The sequence below is a fragment of the Ambystoma mexicanum genome, chromosome 10, assembly GCF_040938575.1.
Source record: "Ambystoma mexicanum isolate Mex_15411 chromosome 10, UKY_AmexF1_1, whole genome shotgun sequence".
Classification (NCBI taxonomy): Eukaryota; Metazoa; Chordata; class Amphibia; order Caudata; family Ambystomatidae; genus Ambystoma; species Ambystoma mexicanum.
The window spans coordinates 359,408,842-359,433,329 of NC_090932.1; positions in this window are offsets into that span (position 1 = coordinate 359,408,842).

Genomic DNA, 24,488 nt, shown 5'->3' on the forward strand with positions numbered 1-24,488 from the left:
TCGCAGCAGCAGATTTCAAGTCTGCACGTGCTCTGGCTTCTGGTGGTGTGCTGTCCACCGGAGATGCTGAGTTTCTCTGCAAGGCAGCTGGGTGACTTGAGGGGGACTGCTTCATAGATGACGCAGAAAGACTTGAAGGTGATGTGTGCGTGCAGTGGGAGCTAGTGAAGGTAGATGAAGGCCAGGGTGATGTGGGCGTATCTGCGTAGACCCTTGATGAGGCATGCAGTCATGCGTAGGACAATTCTCAGGGGCGCATAGATGTCCTGCTTTCGTTTGAAGTTCTGTTTCACAGTAACAGTCCTACCATGTATTTAAAATATAATTAATGCAAATATTACTTATAAACATTACAGTTATGCATTGTGTGACATACTTTGCAATTGTTTCTCCTGTTAGTACTGAGCGTGCAGTAGAATGTCATCAAAGACACATGATAACCCAGCATGGATGCCATTTGCCTGCTTATCACTGGGCAGCTTTTGTGAAGATTGCTAAATGGATATCTTTATGGAACACCTTTGTAGCTGTGTAACAGTGTGTGTGAACCTTTGGCACACTGTTCTTGTTCACTCTCTTCGATGGCTTAGGGTATCCTTTCACAAGTTTGTTAATGCTCTTGCACATTCAGATTTACTCTACGCCATTTTTACTTTTGTATGATCTATTTCATGCTTGCACCTTTTAGGAGGCCACAACTTCTGGAATATGGCCCAGGGAGAGAAATTAGTGCTTGCTGCTGAACATCATTTTTGTGCCACCTGTGGGAACTCTGTTCTTGACTTTAGCATAGGCATGTGTTTAATATATTGTAAAATGATGCATCATTTTTAACCCTTACTTTTCTGAAGAGAAACCCCTCATTTTTGCAACAGTTTAAAAAATGCATGGCTTGTAATTGAATATAAATATAAAAGTGAGTGCTTAACACAGTTTATGGGCCTCATTACGACCCAGGCGGTAAGTTACCGCCTGGGCCGTGACTTTACCACCATGGCGTAAACTACGTTTACGCCATGGTGGTTGGCGGATTTACCGCCCCATTCCAACCTTGGCGGGGCGGTAAATCCCCATTTTCCCATTTTCCCTTCCCCATTCCCATTTTGCCCCATAGGGCATAATGGGAGTGGTGGAAGGTGTTAATTACGCCACCGTGGAGCCTTCGATAGCTCAGTTGGTAGAGCGGAGGACTGTAGTGGAAATTACGCCACCGTAAATTACGGTGGCGTAATTAACTCCATGGTCCCTTAGCGCCATGGATTTTAACACCTGCTAAAAGCAGGTGTTAAAACCTCCATGGCGCTAAGGGACGTCGGAATCAGGCGGTAAGGGTCGGCGCTGTTTACGCCGCCGTAAACCCCTTACCGCCTGAGTCGTAATGAGGCCCTATGTGTGTATTCATTAGAAAGAACTCCAAAGGTAATGTGAAGTGGCACCAATACAACCAAAGAGGTTTTGGCTCTTTTGTATGTTAAAGAGCATTTATGTCTGTGAGAGTTGTATGACTGAATGATGAACTACCTGTAGCACGTTCGGTTTGGTACACGTTCCTTTAAAAAATAAAATGTCACCCTAACAATAAAGCTTTTGTAAATATCAAGAATATACAGAAGTTTGGACATCAAAGACTTTAATTGTCAGAGGGGAATGACTGCTATCACCTCCAAATTACTCGCAGTATTGTAGATCAGGCAGAATCGGAGAAACAACATTGGGTCTCATTACGACTTCGGCGAAGTCATGACTTTACTGGTGCCCAGGAATGGGCAATTACTGGGGCATTACAGCCCCGTCTGATTCAGCAATTGCCCATTCCTAGGCACCGGTAAATATTAGTCCCAATTCCCAGACTCAATGGGAATGGGGAAGCCAGATGCAACGGCACCATTCCTGAATGGTGCCGGTGCATCAGACATGTTCTGGGAGCGGCGGCCTTTCCGTCCGGCAGGTCAAACCTGCCAGGCTGAAAGGCACCCGCTCGCAGACCTCGTAGTTTGCCAGTCCAGTAACAACGGTACCGGCCAGCTTACCGGTACCGTTGTTGCCGGACGGCAACCTTGTAATGAGGTCCGTTCTATTCATATTTAAAAAATTAAATCCAGTAAATAGAAAATAAAATGCTGTCCTAGTCCTTAGCCTAGTTAGTCTTGTTCTAAATACGTCTATACTTGTAGGTTCCCCATTATATTTGGTGAGGTTATTCATGGCCGGACTTCGCCTGATGGTCTTTGGGCATCGAGGTGTGGAAACACAGAGTCATGGAGATCCGGTAAGCCGAGTAAGCAGCGTCCTGCTGATGTTAAGGTATTGAGAGGTTTAGACAGGTGGCATGTTGCATCTGTTAAAGTTCTCAGAATCCAAATCAGTCTTATATCAGGCAGGTGGCACGTTGCAGCTGCTAGATTTCCTCAGACTGCAAGTTTGTGCTACCTTTTTGAGCCACTAAAAAGTGAAACGTTCTTGCAATACTGCTGTCTCTGATGGATAAAACAGAAAATGTCCACCATTAGGCTCCATAATCTTAAATTGTATGCTGCATGTTTAGTGGCTCCTCAGAGAGAGGCAGATGTTGAACTGTATTTTCAATCCAGTAATCTTGACAAGCAGACATTTCCGGAAGATCAACGCCCCAGGGTATCTAAATCCACTATAGTAGAGCCTGTCAGCCCAACTGCTGCCTCATTGCTAAGAGGAAATCAGCTTTCTGAGGTTCTAGTGTTGAGTGCAAGTGGAAAACGGTGCTTGAAAGAACACAAATTGGGAGATCATGAAGTCATCTGGAAGGGAGCCGTAGAAGATCCTATGTCTAAAAAGCATAGTGTGGATCAGGTAATTGTAGATGGCTCCAGTCCCTGTGATTTATACCCAGCGCCTGCCTCTTAAATCCTTTCATGCCCATCAGCACTTCATGAGTATATATTGTTATCTTCTGCTGGTCTTAATACTATTAAGTGTTTTAGATTAGCTAATACTAAAATTGAATTTCTGGGAAGAGAATCTGATAGTCAAGTGCAAGAAAATCGGCCTATGGTGAGTTAACTATGGGAATTTCAGCAGGGTCTACAGTGGAAAATGTATCAACCGGGAACCTTTCACCACAATCCTCAACACAGGCAAAGACTGTCTGGGATTTGAACGACGCTGCCAATTGGCAGATCACTAAGGAATGTTGTGATCTGTCAACCAGTCAAACAACTTTCAAGAATTTTCTCTGTGCGTTGAGTTGGTGGAAAGGGGTGGGATTTAGGCCCCTCAAGGGAGAGTAGATAAACACTGTCAATCTGTTCCAGAAGATGCCAGTAATAGTGATGTGATGGTGGAAGAAACTGCTGAAAGGCAGATTGTGATTCATTATGCAGAGGATACATAGTTATTTTGGGTTTATTACAGTGCACGTTTCTATTAGTGTCTGCTATTCTTATCTATGTTCTCTTAAACTTGTAGGCATTTGATTTTATTATGTATAATTTGACCCAACATTTAGGAATATGTCATATTATTGTGTGCCCTGCTTGTTATATGTTAAATGTTATTTGGTATTTGTTGTTTGATTTGTATGTTGCACTGTTTGTGTTTGTACCTGTTTGCACATGGACCTAAGGCGCTATACAAATGGTAAACAAATAAATAAGAAAATTAAACTAAACGCTCGAAGGGAGTGCAAGATTGCACAGGTAATTAATCAGACTTTTCTATACCAGTGGATGGAAGTGTAATGGCCATCAATTCATGCTGCTGCAAGACTTCCCTTTTTACCTCCTATGCAATGTTTGGTTTGCACATGCATTCTGCAGAGGCCATGCAACTGTTTTTAATTGGCTTAGAGGCACCATTTATCTGGGCCCTGTGTGGAAACTGGCATTAGGTAGCCCGGGGCATGCATCACCTGGATAGCTAAAATAAAAGGCCATTAGCCAATGGTTATACCCTACCATTCACCATCACCTATGTGCCAGCACGTGGCTCTCAATGAACAACATTGGCTATTTACTCTCTGAAACCTTCACCATTACCTGCAGTAGCTCCAGATGGTATCCATCAAGAATTCTTTATATTGATGTGACAACTCCACCCCATCAGACAATAATTCCGAATTAAAATTCTTCTCTACCCTAAACAAAGGGCTTACAGAACATGCACAAAGAGTTGATTAGGGTACACAGCACCCTGAAACCTATTTATGCAAAACCACCAGAAGATCAGAAGATCAACTCCTGCATGTGCAAGTTGAAAAATCCTTGAAATTAAAGTACATTGAGCTTTGGAGTACATTATGTGGAACCATCTCTCCCTTCCTCGTGTGCCCCATGTTATGATGTATGTCTACATATTTAACAGATGCAGTGCTCAAGAAAACCAACCAGATTAGCTGGCAAGGTAGCTTAGCAAGTAAAACTCCCACTCCTGACCTCTGTCTTGAGCCTGCTCGACACAGGTTTGACTCTTGGAGGTTATGCGGGGGCCATCTATTTTTGACCCCACTGGATCCAATCAAAGTACGACCCAATCAGGATGCAGTGAAGACCTACTGAAGCTTAAAAAGAAAAACTTTAGGACCGATTTACATGGTTATTTTCTTAGAGAGTACTTAAAGGCTAATAATGTAACGGCAGGGCTCATTGTTAGAAATTAACCCTGCTTATTCCCAACGGATAAAGAACAGACCACAGACTTCAGTCACATCACTATCATGCAGGCACCAAGGTAGGCTGTTTCTACATCCAAATTCAGACATGAATATTTGATCAAATATTTCTTTAGACATTTAGATTGACTGCATAGAGAATAAATAAGGGTTAATTGTTGACACATTGAGCCTCATTCTGAGGTTGGCGGTAAGGGGTTAACAGCGCCGGTAAGGGTGCCGGTACCGTTAAACCATTACCGCCGCATTACAAGGTCCTTTAGCGGGTCCCACTAAGGGCTGCTGGTTTTACCAGGCGCCCTTAGTGGGAGCCGCTAAAGGACCAGTGAGCTAACAACGGGCCCGTTATTAACGGGTCCGTTGTTAGCTCCCTCCCAGTTCCCATTGAGCCCTATGGGGGCTCAAATGGGAATGGGGAAGGGTAAATTGAATGAGGAATTACTGGGTCCTCCAAGGTTGAAATGGCCCGGTAATTCCTCATTCAAGGACCCCGAACCCGAATTGGAGGCAGCCATGCCGCAAATAGCAGCATAGTGACCTCCAAACTCGTAATGAGTCCCATAGTCTGGTCTATTTTTCAATAGCATTCCTGGGCAATGCCAAAAGCTGCTTCCGAACTCACTGGCATTAAAATCTCCTGTGAGTCAGCAAACAAACCATTTTCAGGACAGGGCTAGATCAGTTACCTCTACATCTGTCCATATTTGCATATTCTTTTTCTACTTCGATAGGTTGTTTCCAGTGCCAACCTGCGTCACTTCAAGCTTTTAAGCTCTAAGCCTGTTACTACTGTACAAGCTGTCCACGCAATAAGATAGCTTGACTGCCACTCACTTTTTGCAATCAATACAGGATTTGATAACCATAGGAGAGCTGCACCTGGATGACGTAGCGTCCATTAACTGAAGAGTTGACTATTGGAAGTCCCCTGCATAAACCATGGGTAAGTCCACATCCGGGGATTAGCTTTATATTAGGAACACAACACAATTGTTAGGTACCCCTGGCAGCAGCCTTCACGTATACTAATTTTTATTTTTTATTTCTTTGTCTGTTTCCCCGTAGGGTGCGCTCAGATACCCTGATGAAGGCTGTATCATGCCAATTTGTGTTATAGAATCTCAAATGTGAAATAGGGATCCTATAGTCAAACCAAGATTTTTACTTCCACGTAGGAAGACCCATATATGGACACACAAATACTGTGCCCATATTTACATTAAAACTGATTCATGAACTTTGAAAGAAAGTCATTTTGAATCCTCTCTTTCATTTAAAACTCTGTTTTACTTTTGAAACTAGATATGGAAACAAGATGTTTGATCGAACTGATTTTTACTGATATATTTCCTATTGTTTTCCTTTTTTTTTATGAACTTACTAAATGTTTGGCTGAACTATTTGTCACTTTGTTAGTTTGAATAATGCATTTGTTTGTTATTTAGTTCTCGAATCATCCAAAAGATTTTTGTTTTAATTTCACTGATTCTTTGAATTATTGAAAAAAAACACTTCATTTATGAAGTTTCACACAACGCAAAAAATATGTGAATGTCTATCTGCACAGGGTGGACCAAGTGTGATACATTGTTGGTAAGCATGATCTAAAATCACTTTTCAGGTTCAAATTCATTATTCAATGGCAGGGAATATATTTTTGAATATATTTGATTACGTTTGACCCCATCTCCGCTGTGTATAGTGGCACCCCTTAATGTTCTTTAATGTTTATTGTTGACTCTTGGAAAGGTTCGCTCATCCCTTCATCCGTTTGAGGTTGATACATTGAGAACCATTAAAGTGGGTAATAATAACTTCTAATATCACATTGCAAGTTATAGCGCTCAGATATGAAAGTATTTATCCAGTCACCAGACTATAAAAGAATATTAATATGTGGAGCTGGTTTACCTTGATCGTGATAGACTACAGTTAACTGGCATTAATAGAACATTCTATAACATATTTGAACCTCACACATTTCCACATTTGAATGTTGAATACGAAGTGGCATAGAGGGCAGATCACAATAATTGGATATTACTAATTATGTGGATATACTGATGACCCCGTTTATATTATCAGGGGGCCCCCCCCTTTCTCTCTCTTTTTGGGCCTTGTTTCCCTATATTTTAATTGACATCCATATGCATGACTGCTAGTCCATCATTTATTTGAGTCCTGTGTCTACGGCCTCAGCGTGATGCGAGACGTACCATGGAGAACTACATTGAGTCGTTTCGCGGCCATCTTGGCATCCACATTAGTCCCTTTTTTATGTTCTAAGCCCATTCAGTGACGGTCGTGTGCTTATAACGAGAGGGTGTCTGCCCTCTATGTCCGTTATTTACAAGCAGAGAGACGTGCCGCCGGACGGTGTTTTGAATGCTGCAAGCTTATGCTGGTAAGCGCATGGAAGTTGTAGCCTTGCATTTTACCTGGTGTAGATTATAGCTATATGCGGACGCTACGCGCCGGAGGCATTACATTTAAAAATTGATCCATTGTTATAATAGTCACACCGGGGGGTACAGGTGGACTAAGTGTGTGTTGAACGTGGGATACAGACACATTGAAACTCGTTCCATAATCCAGAGTTAGAACCTATATAACATTGGATGCTGGAGTTTGAGCACGTGTGTCTTAACGTGACACCAGGACAAACTGAAATCTGTTTTATTATCTATAGTTACAATAGCAACACGGGATTGTGCGGCTAGACTGAACATGTGTTTTTACATTTTTCACTACAGAAATCAGCAGTGAATGTAAGTGGATTGTGGTATATTTTTATTTTTATTGTTGTGAGTATGGTCAAGTGATGTAGAAGTACCCACTAGTGGTTATCACTAATAGACCAAGTAGCAATTTCTGTTTTATCTGCAGGATGTCTACAATGTTATAGAGTCCCGTGGAGGATTGATTCCGTTGGTCAACTTGCTTACCCTTGAATAGGCTCTTGGGGGTGAGTAGACCTAGGTGATTCTATTCGTATAGATACACTTTGTGACAATACAAGTCACTGTTTAAATGAAAGAGGGATCACACCTTTCTGATGATTGTATATGTATGTTTTTTAATATGTTTTTTAGAATGAACATTGGCATATACGCTTCCAAGAAGGGCAGAGTTATTACTTGGTGCCCTACGTCCTGAAGAAGGTCTTTGTGACCGAAACACGTGTCGACGATTTACAGTGTTTATCTGGACTAACTTTAACACCAGATGCTTGACACCTGATACTATGGACCGGGTCATGATTATATGATAAAACTAAGGAAGATTGTACTAATAGCAGTAGTTTACACTGCTTTGATATGCAAAAATGGTTTTATTGTTGATGGTTTGAATATGAAAGCATGGGTTTGAGAATGATCGTTTGAGATACGAATGTTGAATTGATGAAATAAATTATTTAGTTTTATGATTATATATCATACCTGTATTAATTATGTGAAATTTGTACTGATGAACTATTAAAAATTAAATGTATATTTGAGCAAAGGCTCTACGTGTCATCCCATTCCACTGGTCCACCCTGCCCTAACATGATGTACTTTACCTGAAGGACCAGGGATTAAAATTGCAGGTCTACCCCTTTCTTTATTACCGGTGCATAGCTGGAAAAGACTAATAATAACTATCATTGCATTGATTAAAAGATGGAAGAAGTGACCATGAATCATGGTGACCATGAATCACTGTATAGAATTTTAAATTAATTGTCTAATTAACTGTGTCCAGAAATCTTCCCATCGTCTGTTTTGTAGTATACCTAGAAGATACATTAGCCAATGGATTTCCAGATGTGATATCAGACCAGAGATTCACTGAAGAGAGAGTTCCTTTCCACCCATTCACCTGTCAGCTTTTAAGCCTTAATTTTACTTCCAAAACATTAATATCTCCTGCAAGTGTGCTACTTCAGCTGTATGATTTGGCTACGTTTTGATGCCATTGTCTCTAAAATACAGAAGAAAAACAAACCAGCTCTATTCAGTGCCACTTTACATCTCCATTTAAAGGTATGCCCAAGGCATTGGAAGAACGAGCACCTTCAAACGCAAGATGCACGTTTAGATGAAGAAGCTCAGGGAAGAATGAGAATCAGGCTTCCACTCCCTCCAGGCGAAAAAATCAAGTTAGCACACCCACTGTCCATAACCAATCTCTCTGACCACAAGATGAAGGTTAGCAGGAAGTCTTATCATTCTGAGACTGTCAATGCCTTTGGATTTCATTGACCAGGAGATGTTGCTGGAATGCCAGCAGAACTGATTTTGAGTTTCTTAAATGGGCCCACCTTGAATATCATCACTCTGTCTCAGGAGAGAGTTCTAAACAAGCAACAATGGGAGCGAATAGGATGTGCTACTTTTTATTATTGTTTAATTCATATGAGTACCCACCAGCATGCGAGGTGTAATTTAGCATAATTTAGCATAATAAATTGTGTTGTGATTGTTACTGGGATTTATACATTTTTTTCTCTGCCATTTCAATTGTCTTCAAGCTCTCTGCCATAAAAAGAGGGTTGGGTTAGATTAGTGGGCAATAGGGAAATACAAGTTAGTCATGCAGCTGTATCGATGCATGTAGGTGCGCATTTTCAGGATAATGTGTGGGGCTCTTCTGTGTGTCTATGTCAAGGCCAGAGACGCCTTGGTGTGCAGATTGAAACTCATATGCTCATGGTGCTAAGGTGCATTGGGCGATGTGGTGTATGTACATTTGTGGAAGAGTTGGGTAGTTCCTTTGATGTCTGCATGGAGGGATTTAAAATGCCTGTGCGGGTGGCCTAGTTGGTGTGCATGTATAGTGTGTTTGAGCATGAAGAAGATTGTTTTGTTTTGGGGTACACTGTTTATTCCATATTAAAACATTAATCTTGGATATTAAGTATGAATATATGGTGCAACAACAATGAATCGAGATCACACAATTCATCTAGAGCAGTGAGATCATACTGTGCACATGAGTAAACATGCAGCAAGCAACAGATAAGGTATGACAAACAAAGTATACCGTGCAGCAACTGCTAGTCTAGGATGCTAAGCTGTACAACACAGTGTGACAATGATTAAACTAGGGCACATTTTGCAAATGGAGGTGATGATGATTTGGTCTGGGGTGAGAACTACTATGATTTCATCTGGTGAGCTCTGGTTGTTGGGTTTGGAGGGATATGTGATGATTTCCTCCATGATGGTTTATCAGATATGTCTTGGGTAGGATAGCTATAGTGAATGGGTGCTATGGTAATTAGGGGGAGCATATGGAGATTGGGTTATGGAGTTCTTGGGCTTTGGGAATTGAGCATGGGGTCTTTGGGGATTGGGCCTGGGATGATCTATCGAAATGATCTGGAACATTTACGAGATTCTGATAGCATCTAGGGGGCTAAATGAACTGAACAGCGCTCAAATAAACAAACGAGGCAGGTAACCTACATCAAACATGATTCAACCAGGCTTCAACAAAGTGTGGCACAAAATAATAAATAGGAAAGGAAGGAGGCTCAACAAAATGGTCAGGATCAGCTAAATGGTCGAGACCAGCGAAAGGCCCCAATCGAAGAACAAGCCCAGGTTGATTTTTCCCGATTCCAAAGCCTCTCCCAAGGCCACCCGTACCTAGGAGCACATGGACAGAAGCTGCCAAGAAGGTGGCCAACCACACCAATTCCACTACCCAGTCCACGATGCTGAGCGGACATTTTAACTAGCTCATTGACAATTCCCTTCCCAATGGTTCACCATCCCCTAGGCTCTAGGGAACCCTCTACAGGACTTCCACCTCAAACCCCACCTCCAGAACCTCTACCAGGCACCCGTAATCACTTTCTTTAGCACCTTCACGAAACTCCTACTCCTCAAAATACCCACCATCACTCTCCTCTCTTTCTTCCCCAATCTCCACCTCAAAGTAAACTTTTTTAAACTCCTCAGTCACTTTAATCATCTCCTCATTTCTCCACGGTGCTCCTTTCCCATACTCACCCCAATGTTCTCCTCTCTTCTTCAACACACTGGGCACTCCTCTTCTCTTTAGTTTGAAGTTTCTTTCTCACCCCTTTCTTCGAGCCTCTTCCACCTTTCTTGATTGTAATTGGTTGCTTTACTCCTCCACCTCTCTCTCATCTCCTCCACCAGCTCTAGGTCTCCTTCTTGGGTGTTAGACAGTTAGACATCTTCAGTGTATGTGCCTCTAGCAATAATGTATTAATAGATCATATTAGAGGAAAAAGGGGCCATGTGTTTTGCCTACTTTAAAATTGTGAGCATGGAGGAGATTGTGATGTTACACAATGTGTATTTGGTTTTGTTTGCAATTACAAATCAAGATAATATTGCTATATGTGTATAAATATGGCTTTGTATCCCCTGTAAAAGGTTTGAAAGCCAACAGACAAAGGAAACCAGAGAACATGCATAGGGAGAGCAAAAGGATGTTTGATAATATTCAGGAAACAGAAGATGCCATACGAGTGCTCAGGTTTGAAAGAAAGATTTGATCGCCAATAGATAAAAGCAGCTGCTGAATATAGTATATCACTCAGCAAGCAAAAATTAGCTTGAGAGAATAAGGGGCTAGTATATACTGTATCCGCATATCACAGATACATCTTCACACATGACTAGTGGGCATCTTCTGATTTGAATATTGTTTATCTTGTTTACAGATATCATCTTTCCATATTGAGCTACACATTCACCAAGGAATATCAGCACAAGAACAGCTTCCCCTAATATTATGCCCAATTTAGGACTACTTGACCTCAGAGCAATAGACCAGCCACAGTCTCCAGCAATGTTGTTCCACAGTGGCAAGACCAATGACCTCTAATTGTAAAGGAAGAAGGCTCTGTTTATATGACATTTCATTTGGGCACAGATTGGAATTTTGTCTGAAATTATTGTTTAAATCTCCTGATTTATGTGTTAGGGTTTGTCAAGGTCCTCCCACCTGTTTGTACGGCAGGTCCCACAGTGATGGTCCACTGCCTTGATGCACCCTATTGCCAAATTAACGTCTCACACTCCAGGTCTATCCTAAGCAGTCTACTTCCTTAGTGTACCCTGATAGTGTGTCAGGGCTCCGAGTTCTATCATCAGTGGTCCTCAGTACTTTATTGACTTTTCCTACACCAACACCAGCCAAGTCACCTTGTGTTTTCTCTTTGTTGTCTCTCCCCTCTGTCCCATCAGCTAGAGAACCACTCGTGAAGGGGAACCCAGCTATTTCTAAACCACACAATCGGAAGATTTTGGTAATGCATTCAACACAACTTTAGATTAGACCATGTACTAAACAACCAAACACACCTCCAGCCCAAGAGACAACGAATAATGGTTGATGCAATGCATTTTGGGCCTGTATCGCAAAGAAACAGACAGTCTTTATGGGAGAGAGAAATTAGCAGATTTGTTGTTTTTGTGGTTATCTCTTACACATTAGAACATCTGCAGGTGTAAGTTCCGTTTGTGCTCACCCTAGAGATTACCAATGCTATGTCATGTTCATGTACAACATCATGCAAATGATACTAAGTTAACCATTCTACTGGCCGGTTCATGGAATTAATGTGCGCTGAAATTTTCAGCGCAAGCGTGCAAAAGCGTGCAAATCGCTGTTCCAGTGCGAAAATCGCAGCAAAACACGCGCACAGCGATTCATGGAAGTCTGTGCGCGTGTAAATCCCAGGATGTGCACCAAAATTCTGTGTGGCACACGCTGGCGCACACGTCTCCAAACAGCGTGCGTTACGCGCACAGCGAAATCGCACGTAGCGCGGCGCACACAACAAAAGTAGGAGGAACAGAGGGCGTTACACGCGGAATGGGGAACAACGCGTGAAAATGTGGGCATCACGGGGGAGGTACAGGAGGCAAATGCGCAGAATGCCCACACGCACATTCAAAACACGTATTCATGGATTCAAACGGGGCTAACGGATGCGCCAAAAAAGACGGCCTAATCCTGAAACACGTACGCCAGCAGGAAGCAGGCGTACGTGGACCCACACAGCATAAAAGTGCGCGCAAACAACAAACAAGCTCAGACGCCAGGGTGAATATACTGTTCCTAGCGGCAGTGGTCGAGGGATACCGCAGGAGGAGGAGGAGGATAGTCAGGCCCAGAATTTTCACACCCAGAACCAGCCTTTTTGGGATGCCTGATGACCAGGTGTATGGGAGGTACAGGTTTCCACCTCACATAATACTCAAACTGGTGAGTGAGTGGGATGATGACCTCACATCACCCACCCTGTGCTCCCAGGCACTCAGCCCCCTGGAGAAGGTCCTCAATGTACTGCACTTCGTGGCCACTGGATCATTTCAGCAGACAAGTGCTATAGTGGGGGGGGATGTCACAGGCCACGCAGTCACCCTGCCTACACCAGGTCTTGGCCATCATGACTGCACGCCCATCAGTCCGCAGGCACATATACCTGCCAGAACACCTGCTGAAAGGCAGGCTGCCGTCCAGGATTTCTATGGGGTGGCACAATTCCCCAAAGTCCTAGGTGCCATTGATTGCACCCATGTGGCTCTACGTCCCCCCAGGGCATGAGAGCACATCTATAGAAACCGCAAGCACTGGCATTCCATCAACATCCAGGTAGTATGTGATGCCAAGGGCATCATCACCTCAGTATATGCCAACTATCCAGGGTCCACCCACGACAGTTTTATTTACAGAATGTCAACCCTAAACCGAGACCTAGAAGCTGGGCGGCATGGTGATACATGGCTGCTCGGTGAGTATAAATACCAAAGCACATGCAGGCATGTCAGATACTGAGCAATGTCACAACCCCACTAATGATACCCATCACCACCTCCCCAGGGGACAGTGCCTACCCTCTGAGCACCCACATGATGACGCCAATTCGGAACCCCACCACGCCACCCGAGGTAAGATACAACACAGCCCACATTGCAACCCGGGGCATAGTGGAGCGCACATTCAGAGTGCTCAAGTCACGCTTTCGCTCCCTTGACCGTTCTGGCGGGCAGCTGTTATACGTTCCCCCAGTAGTGTGCAGGATCATAGTGGCAGCAAGTGTCCTGCACAACGTTGCAACACGCCGGGGCCTGCCCGTGGACATGGTGGTGCCCCCACATCCCCAACCACATGCACGGCCGCTGCGCATGGGAGGGGAAAGGGCACGGAGTGAGGCAGCTCGTACGCAGCTGGTGGCTAATTACTTCACCTAAAATCACACCCCGGTGGAGTGCACACAGCCCTGGCACACACCATCTAACCCAAACTCAGGAAAAGCCTGCATGTGCCCAGCCGGAATACAGTGGATGCCCACAGGAGCCACACTAGGCAACACACTGTAAAAAAAAACAAAAATCAAAAATCAAAAATGGCCATGTGGGTGCCGGGGGGGGTGAGGCCACCCAGGAGGTCTGAGGACAGGGTGCTCACCAACAGCCACCTGTATGGATGTTGGGAAAAAAACACCTCCATGGGCTCATGGCCTGCACGGCTATGCCAATGTGGGAGAACTGCTGCTGTCGCTCTCATCACCCTCTGCTGCTGCCACAGGAGGTGGTGGTGCTATGTTAGGAAGCCCACGCAAAGCCCTGGCATGGTCCTCCATGGCAGCAAGCATGCAGGTGTGGAAGGTCTCATTCTGGAGGATTATAGTGCGGAGATCCCCATGCACCACCTGACATGATGCCCGGATCTCAACCCAAGTTGCCTGCATCTCAGCTGAGAGCGAACGTGTGAGCCGCTCCAGCTGCTGTTCTGTCCTCAAGTTAGTGGAAGCCTCAAGGTCAACAAGAGTCTCCCTGAGGTGATGGAGTTCTACCCTCAGGGCTTCCCATTGGCCCTGGGACTCTATTGATATCGATTGGTGTAGAGTCTCCAGTGCCGCCCGTCTGTCCCTGTTGGATGCCAACATGTCCTCCCTGTGTGATTGGCAAATGGAGTCTGTTGCCTGCTGTAGTTGCTCCATCTGCCTTTCAGGGGGGACAATGGAAGTGGCCACCCTCTCCATTGCTTGAGCCATCATCTCAACTGATGCTGCCTGTTGGGTTGCCATACCGTACATGGATTGTTCCCATGTGGTATTGCCTGGTGGCGTACGGCCATCGCGTCGGCGGGCACCACACCTGTTTGGGGCAAGGCAATCTGCGCCTTGCTGTGCCGGCACTGCCTGAGGCTGCAGGACTGCATTCCCCCTCTGATCTGCTGGCCCAGGAACAGGATCAGATGTTGTGGAGTGTGACCCTGCATCCGTAACCGCCAAAGGCGGACTTACCAACACTGACATCCCCATAGAGTGTTCTACCCATGGTGCAGGTGGGTTGGACAGAACAGAATCCCTGCCAGAAACACTTACCTGCGACGCCACATAGGTCTCATCATCCGAATCAGCACCTGAATAGAGGTCTGGGGAGGTGCACCCAGAGACACCCATGGACAGAATGGTCTGCAGCAAGATTGGGTTCTCATCCACCACCACACCACGTCCCCCACTGGTGCCCGGTCGTGCCTGAGATCCCTCCTGGGTCTGCACCATCCCCTCATCCTCAACAGCATCAAGTGTGTCATCCCCTGCAAAAACATGAAAGACAAAAAATGGAAACAGGCATTAGCGGAGTATCACACAAATAGGCCTGACAAGCTACAGAACCAGTACATAATGTACACATGTCCCACATGACTATAACCCTCCCATGCATGCACTGTCACTGAGTTGGAAGGGGAGGCAAAAGGCAGACACTGATGACACCAAGATGGAAGAGCAACACATTTGCTGCATGCTGGGTAGCACTGCCATCACACATTGGCCTGTGAGTGGCATGTCCAATACACATACATGACACATGCCATCACACAAATGGCATGTACCATAGCCATGGTACATTCCACAAGTACATCCATATGTCAGTGAATGAATACTGTCAGCCATCCTTGTGAGATGGACATGATGAGATGAAAAATGCTACATAGTGTGACAAAATAGGCATTTGCCACACACTGCAACACATCCAGTGTACAAAAATACAGTGATTGCAGGCCGATGTACACATCAATGGTTGTGCACTTCAACATGACAGGAAACAACTATCATGTTCCACATTCAAACAGGCCCCAAGAATTATGTGATCAGGCCAATCCTCAATCAGCCTGAATGGTCAAATCATTCACCTAACAAGGTAACACATGTGGGCCAATGTGGGGTTCATCAATGACAGAAGCATGTCACAAATGTGACAATAGGGCTGAGGAATGCGTAGCAAAAGTGGGAGAATTGAAACAATCAGCCTGAACGAACACTGAAAAATACAAACAATGTTGTTGCAAGATGCCACTTCAAGGGCAATTGCCGTAATATTGCGCTAAATTACTACTGTGGGCAGAAGGGATACTGTCACACCCAAATCCAAGGCCGCTGAATGTTTTGGATGAAGCACATGGGTGACCCATACCACTTAGGCACACACACCCTCACCTGGCACTCAATCAGAACCCGTCACCCAAACAACATACACATGCATTACACACACATGCATGGGCACTCACCGGACAATGCATCATAATCAGGTAGTTCTCCCACACCTTGGATCTGTTCCTCTGTGACGAAGGCCCCAGCAACAGACTCATGTTCAGTGAGTTTGTTGTCCTCTTGTGGAGACCCACCACCAGTCACCAGAGTAGCGGCATGATTTGAGGCCAGCTTGTTCTTTGCTCTGCGTTTCAGGTCATTCCACCGCTTGTAGCAATCATCAGCTGTGCGCCTCACAAATCCAAGGGCACTTATGAGGTCCGTGATGGTCTGCCAGTGTGCCCTACATTGATCAGGTGTGGTTTTGCACCCTGCAGTCACCACCATTTTACGGCTATGTGCTGACACATAGGCCACAAGTGCATCAAGTTCCGGATCATTAAAGCAAGGCGTCCTTGAGGTACCAGAGAGTGTAGCCGTGTCTGGGGTCTCAGCCTGTCATGCCAGAGCACCCTTCTTCCTCTTCTTTAAAGGTGGAGCAGAGCCAGAGTGGCTTACGCCGCTCTGGTCAGTAGGGGCAGAATCACCGGTGGACTGGGTAGTAGGAGTGTGGGAATGCACAATGACCATAGGTCTTGATGCAGGCATTGGTTGCAGGGTAATGTTGGCAGGGGGAACGTCAGTTTGATGGACTTGGACTGACACTGTCCTGGCTGGGAGAGACAGAGCTGGGGCGGATGGAGCTGTAGCTGCCCCTGCAGCCTCCCCACCCTGCATACTTGGGGCAGCAGATGACATAGCTGCCCCAGATCCACGTGGCTTGGTGACAACAACTTGCAGTGCCACACGTGGCCTAGACTTGCTGACCTGGAAGTCAGCCAGGGAGTCATCCTGTGCCAGGTCAGGTGCCACAATGGGCTGGTCCAACAGGGGCTGAGCTGGGATGGTGTCAGCCACGTTTCCCTCAACCATGGGGGGGGCATGGGTGTCCTGGATTGTTCCTCCACACATGGGGGTATAGGGGCACCCTGCAAATCCCGGCCACGTCCCCTACCGCGCCCCCCACGTCCACCTTTTGAAGGTCGGCCACCTTTGACTCCCTTACCGCTTGGTCGCCTCCCAACCATGGCACTGATGTTGTTGTGCGTATGGGAGTTGCAGTAAACTATTGTCCTGGGCAATTTGGGGTCAAAGGGGTAGGATACCAGATGGAATTTGTACCCTAGTGCTCTAACAAGGCTGTCTATGACCCCTGGGGGAAGATGATGGGTCACGCAACGCACAGGCGGCCCAAAATCAAAAATTAACGTGCACGCAACCCCTCGTAGACCGCGTTCCTGAAAAAATGAACCCGCACTATGCTGTGGCACCCAGAAACACAAAAATAAGCGTACGCATAATACACGCAGCCTACAATTACCTCTGAAGGGGAACGCGACACACGGGGCAAGCACAGTTGGTAAGTACGTGCGGAACTCACTGTCTGCCTGGAAAAAGAACGTGAAAAATACACTTGTGTGCACGTTAGCAACACCCCCGCCAAAAGAAGAATTGTACGCTGTCTGAGGAGACAGGACAAAAGGAGAAGTGAACTCTGTTTGAGGAAACAAAAATTCAGAAAAGAGCTGTCAGAGGAAATAGGGAGTACAAACTAGAAACGGTGTGAAGTAATCGCGTGTGAACCGACAAGAAGTACAGATTTCACCAACTCGCTTTCAACGAAAAGCACGTACAAGGAAATGGCGTCCTACACATAGCTTTTAAACTGGCCCACATGTACACGTCAGATACGCGTGTACACAGGCGCTTTCCTCCAATTACACGCAATGACACTGGACGTACAGTTTTTCCACGTGTGCTCTGTCATCACGTGCTATGAGGGAAACACCCGCGCGCGTGATGTAACTTAAGCGCTTACGTGCTAAGGGCCTTTGGTCCAATTAAATCGTGTGCGTGTGCTGACGCGCTTACGCGCTAAGGCCCTTTCCTTGAATTACACGCTGACGTGCAATTTTTTCACATGCCAAATCACTCCGTATCAAGCTGGCCACGCGAAAACACACGTAAGATCACGCTCCTGCCCAGAAGGCCGAATTACTGCCCCCCAGAGCCCCGAGCACGCTCCCACCTGCCATCTGCTGCTGCCTGACTGCCTGCTGCCGACGTGCCCTGCCATTTGCTGACTGCACGTCAGCCAGGGGTGTAGTTGCTGTGACCATCCCTGCTGGAACCGAAGACTCCCGACTGGGATTCCATCGCTCCACAACCCAGCCCCAGGACCCAGTTGCCCACCCACTCCTGTCTCTGGGGTTGCCATGTCCAGCACAACACCAACTGGCAGCACTGGCCACCCCCAGCCAGAGAGGCAGAGGGCCACCAGCTTCACTGCCACCGAAGTTGGTGTCCTGGTGGAGCAAGTCCTGTGGCAGTATGATGCCCTCTTTGGAAGTTTGCGCGCTGACAATGAAGGACAGACCAGTATCTGGATGGACATCGTGACTGTCATAAACGCGGAGGGGGTGGCAGTCCGCGACTTACATCATGTCAAGAAGCGCTGGGAGGACTTCAGGTCCAGGACCCTCAACAAGGCCCGGCACCTCGCTAAGGCAGCGGATGCCAAGGGGCACCGGGGCCAGTTGTCGAACCATCAAATGAGGGTCCTGGAACGCATATGCCAAGCGCTCTACGTCCAGATCCTTGAGAGGCAGACCCGTCTGGAGTCGAGCGGTAAGTGTACATGCATGTTGATAGTATGCTGTGCATGTCGTGGTGTGCCAGTAGTGTGCAGGTTGCACACGTGTTTATGTAGGGACATGTAGGGATGTGTATGAACATGGGTGTGAGGCTGCCACAAGCGAGTCCTCTCAGTTGTGAGACACATTGATGGTGTATGTGTTGGTAAGCATGCTGGGCAAATGCAGGTGTGGGGGCACACATGTTTGAATTTCTGTGTATGTACATTGGCATGGTTGTGGCATGGATGGTGGTTCATAATGCATGTATCTGCACTGTGTACATGTGCATGTATGTGTATCTGACAAGTGTGCAACTGTGATGCAACATGGATGCACGTGACATTGATATGTAGAAGGATGAATGGCAGATGTGACATGTATGGCGATCTCATCACTTCAATAGTTGTAGGAGATGTAGACATGCATGTAAGTGTGGTGGCGTGTGTGCATGTCTAGTGCACTCCTTGTGTTTCATGTGATGTCAGGCTCACCTTTGGCTGTTCATGCTGTTGTATGTGTATGGATGGTGCTGCCTGGTGCAATATTGCTGTTGAAATGTTCATGTGTGTGAGTTAAAATGACATGTGTCTCATGGAGTGTGATGCCGTGTCTGAAGTTAAACATTTGCCACTCATGTGCAACTGTCATGTCTGTATCAGTCCATTGTACAGTGCTCTGATGCCTGTGTTTTATCTCTCCCTGTCTGCAGTGTCAACTGAAGAAGAGGGCGGAGAGGGTGCTGTGGAGCACAGTGGAAGGGATCGTCCCGCCAGCTGGAGACGCAAGGCCCGGCTCCCCTCCCAGATTGTCATCTCGTCGGGGAGTGAGGAGTCTGGTGCCGCATCCCAGGCCGCAGCTGCCGAGGGTAGGTCCAAGAGGCGGAGGTTGGAGGTGGACTCCTCGGCAGCAGAACGGGCTGCTGACACCCCACAGGGTCCAACGGAGGAAGATGGCACGGAGTCATCCAGGTTGGTGGGGGGTTTGGTGGAGGAGGAGGCCACGGAAGGGACACACACGGGGTCTGGAGGTGGGGATTCCACTGGTGCTAGTGGTGCAGTGCAGGACCAGGGACAGGAGGCAGCACAGGCCGCCGTGGAGGTGCCTGTGTGCAATCATGTCCCTGATCCTGTCACTGCATCATCTGGCACCAGCAGGGATGCCTACGTCCAGACCCATTTTCAGGGAGGGGATGAGCGCACAACAACTGGCCTTCCTCTCCCTGCGGACGTGGCTATTCGGGACCGTGTTGAGCCTGTCCTGGCCGGGACAGCGTTGCGTCAACGGGGCATGCGAGGTGACTTGCAGTTTTTTCGTGAAGAGACTGCACGTCATCTTGGGTGCCTCTTTGACCGCGTTGACCTGCTGGGATGGGTCACCAGTGCTGGATTCCTCCGTGTGCTGGCCCTCCTTGCGACCCCCTCCTCACCTGAACCCCCTACGCACCAGTCATCCTCCATGCCATCTTCCCACCCATGTATCACCTGGGTACCCTGTGGAGCTGCCTCGGACCCTGCGGCCAGGCTGGTGGAGCACACATCCCTGCCAAAAGTCGGGAGTCGGAAGTCCAGCAGGGGTGGCCACCTCAACAACTGCACCCCAGCCGGAGGAGGATGTGCAGGCAGCAAGAGCCAGGGCACAGGCAGAGGCACAGCAGCAGCAGCAACAAGGTGGGAGCCAGCATGGCTCGGGGCCTTCGACATCGGAGGGGCAGGCATCGGCCAGAGGGCAGGAGGACCCAGGACTGGAAGTGTCTTCCGTGTGGCAGCGGTTAGGCCATGCTATAGATGCGGAGTGGGCAGAAGAGGCATGGCTCACGATGGTAAGGGCGAAGAACTCCATGCGGCGGGCTCTGAGGCGGGCCGAGTGCCTCGAGGCAATTCGCAGGGAGTTGGAGGAGAACATGTCGTCGTCCCTGCGAACCCTCGGGGCCATGGAAGAGGACCGCCTCCAGACATTGAGCAGGAGTTTGATGATGCCCTGGCCCGGGACATCCAAAAGTGAGCCGTCGGACTAGCCCACTGCCCTTGTAAATAGTTTTTAGAGTTAGGTTTCCTTTTCGTTTTCCTTTTATTTGTGGTCAATGGACAACGCCACACAAATTTGTATATAGTTATATTTTTAGGTAGTTTGTTAGGTAGGTTTCATTTGTTTGGTTGGGAGCATGGACCCTTTACATCCTTGGACAATGGATTGTATATAGTTTCATCATGTATTCATTTTTTTTTTTTTTTTTGCATTATGGACATGGGGCAATGGATTTATTTTTTCTGGACAATGGATTGTAAATAGTTGGACTATGGATTGATTTCTCTTTTTTTTTTATTATGAACATGAAGCAATGGAAATTGTTTTTTACATTTCCTTTGGATTTGCGCTGTTCGAGGGTGACTTTGGACTGTTTTTCTTTCTAATTTTTTTGTATTGGTTATCATTTTCATTCAATCATCTTTTTCACATACTTTTCATTTCATGTTTCATATTTTGGTATGCTTTCATTTCATTTTTGATTTTATGTACTTAATACATTTTCATTTTTTAGTTCCATGTGTGGGATTCGCTCATTGGGTTGAGGCATGTGAAAATGTGGGTTTACACAAGCAATGGCAACCAGTGTATATGTGTGACGGACATGTGTTTATGTACATAGTTGACTTTTGGTTTGTGTCATGGGATCGGCATTTCACTGCTGGGGGTGGGGGTGCAGAGGGACATGAGTGGGGGCCTGCTGGCAGGTGCCCCTCAGTGCTGGGGGGTGGGGGCCCAGGGGGACATGAGTGGGGGCCTGCTGGCAGGTGCCCCTCAGTGCTGGGGGGTGGGGGTACAGGGGGACATGAGTGGGACATGAGTGGGGGCCTTCTGGCAGGTGCCCCACTGTGCTGGGGGGTGGGGGTGCAGGGGGACATGAGTGGGGGCCTGCTGGCAGGTGCCCCTCAGTGCTGGGGGGTGGGGGTGCAGGGGGACATGAGTGGGACATGAGTGGGGGCCTGCTGGCAGGTGCCCCTCAATGCTGGGGGTTGGGGGTGCAGGGGGACATGAGTGGGACATGAGTGGGGCCTGCTGGCAGGTGCCCCACAGTGCTGGGGCTGGGGTGCAGGGGGACCTGAGTGGGGGCCTGCTGGCAGGTGTCCTTCAGTGCTGGGGGGTGCGGGTGCAGGGGGACATGAGTGGGACATGAGTGGGGGCCTGCTGGCAGTGGCCCTTAGTGCTGGGGGGTGGGGGTGCAGGGGGGTGGGGGTACAGGGGGACATGAGTGGGGGCCTGCTGGCAGGTGCCCCTCAGTGCTGGGGGTTGGGAGTCCAAGGGGACATGAGCTGGTGATCAGTAGAGCAAGGTACGAGAAAATGCCTGTGCGAGTGGGGTACGTCTATTCCTGGGGTTCGCGGGAAGTCTCACACGCAATTTCAGCAGGGTACGTGTATTTCGGGCGTGCCGGGGAGTCCTACACGTGAATTGGCAGTGTGGGTCCTCCCAGGTGTTCCCTCTACACCCTCCACAGCCCCTGCAGGCAGCCCACACCACAGAGGACTACCCTGCACCCCTGGTCATGTCCCGCAGGCAGCCCATCCACCATGGGCATGCCCCCCAGCCAAGCCACATGTCAGCTTGCACTACTGATCACCAACGCATGACCCTCGCACCTCCACCCCCCAGCAGTGCAGGGCACCTGCCAGCAGGCCCCCACTCATGTCCCACTCATGTCCCCTTGCACCCCCACCCCCAGCAGTGCAGGGCACCTGCCAGCAGGCCCCCACTCATGTCCCATTGCACCCCCAGCCCCCAGGCAGTGCAGGGCACCTGCCAGCCGGCCCCCACTCATGTACCCTTGCACCCCCACCCCCCAGCAGTACAGGGCACCTTCCAGCAGGCCCCCACTCATGTCCCACTCATGTCCCCTTGCACCCCCACCCCCCACCAGTGCAGGGCACCTGCCAGCAGGCCCCCACTCATGTCCCACTCATGTCCCCCTGCCCCCAGGTCATGACGATCCTCAATCGTGGCCCTTATGGCCAGCCTCCCCAGCCCAAAGACCCAACCAAGTATTGCATCCACCCACATAGAAAAGGCAATTACATGATACAACCCCAATGGCAAGTATGTAAATGAACAAATGTCCGTCACACACACACAATGGGTGCAAGTGAATGTGAAAACCCATATCATGACATGCATGAAACCAATGAGATAATACCACACATCAAGGTATGAAGAAAAAAATGTATTAAACACAACATGAATGTAATCTAAATCCAACACACAACAATGGGAATAATAAAAGAAAAGCTGCATGTACGTAAAAGAATAAAAAACAAGAAATCATAATCCAAAGAAATCCAAAAGAAATGGTGTACAAAGTCACAGTCCAACAAAGCAAATCCAAGGGAAAACCATTGCTCCATGGTAAAAAAAAAATAAAAAAAAGAAACAATCAAATGGTGAACTATGTTCAGATGAACAATCCAGGGTCCATGAGCCCAACTGATGAAATGAAACCTATCAAAAATACTACCTAATAAAAAACTATATACAAAAACGTGGTGCATTGTCCAAGCGCAACCAAAATAAAGAAAAAACGAAAGGAAACCTAACACTATCTAACTATATACAATGGCGGTGGGCAAGTCCAGCGGCTCACTGTGTGGTGTCCCGGGCCAGGGCATCATCGAACTCCATGTCTATTTGCCGGAGGCGGGCCTCTGTCCTGGCCCCGAGGTCTCGCAGGGAGGCACTCATGGCCTGTTCCAACTCCCTGCGAGTTGCCTCGAGGCACTCTGCCCGCCTCAAAGCCGTACGCATGGAGAACTCCGCCCTGACCATGGTGAGCCGCGCCTCTTCCGCCCGCCGCCGCTCCGCACCTATCTGCTGGCCCAACCGGTGCCACACGGAAGACACTCCCATTCCTGGGTCCTCCTGCCCTCTGGCCGATGCCTGCCCTTCCGATGTTGATGGCCCCGAGCCACCATTGCTCTCACCTAGAGCCTGCTTCTGCTGCTGCTGTCCATGTGCCCTGTCTGATGGTGCCTGCACATCCTCCATCAGCTGGTCTCCAGTTGTGGTGTCCACCCCTGCTGGGCCGCCGACTCCCGACTGTGACAGGGATGTGAGCTCCACCAAGCTGGCTGTGTTAGTCGGGCCAGGTCCACAGGGGTTCCCTGGTGGAATCTGGACCAGAAGACGGTGTAGAGAACGACTGGCGCATAGTCTCCACAGAGGAGGAGAGTTCCGCCAGAGTGCACGACACATGTAGGAACCCACCAACCAGGACGGAGCCCATACGTTCGTGGGACCCCTCATCCACAGGTAGTGGAGAGGCAGATGACATGGCACTCTCCCCTACCTGTGGACGGGTCTGGGACGGAGCCTCCCTGCTGGTGCATGGTGGTGCAGTCACAGGGTCAGGGACAGCGACATGCACAGGCCCCTCCGCGGTGACATGTGCTGCCTCCTGACCCTGGCCCTGGACTGCACCACTTGCACCAGTGGTACTACCCCCACCAGGCCCCATGTGCGGCTCAGTAGCGGGCTCCTCCTCCTCTGTGGAGACCACCAACCTGGATGTCTCCACACCATCTTCTGCCATTGGAGGCCAATGTGGGGGCTCACCCGGCCCTTCAGCCACAGCCGTTGTGGCAGACGCAGC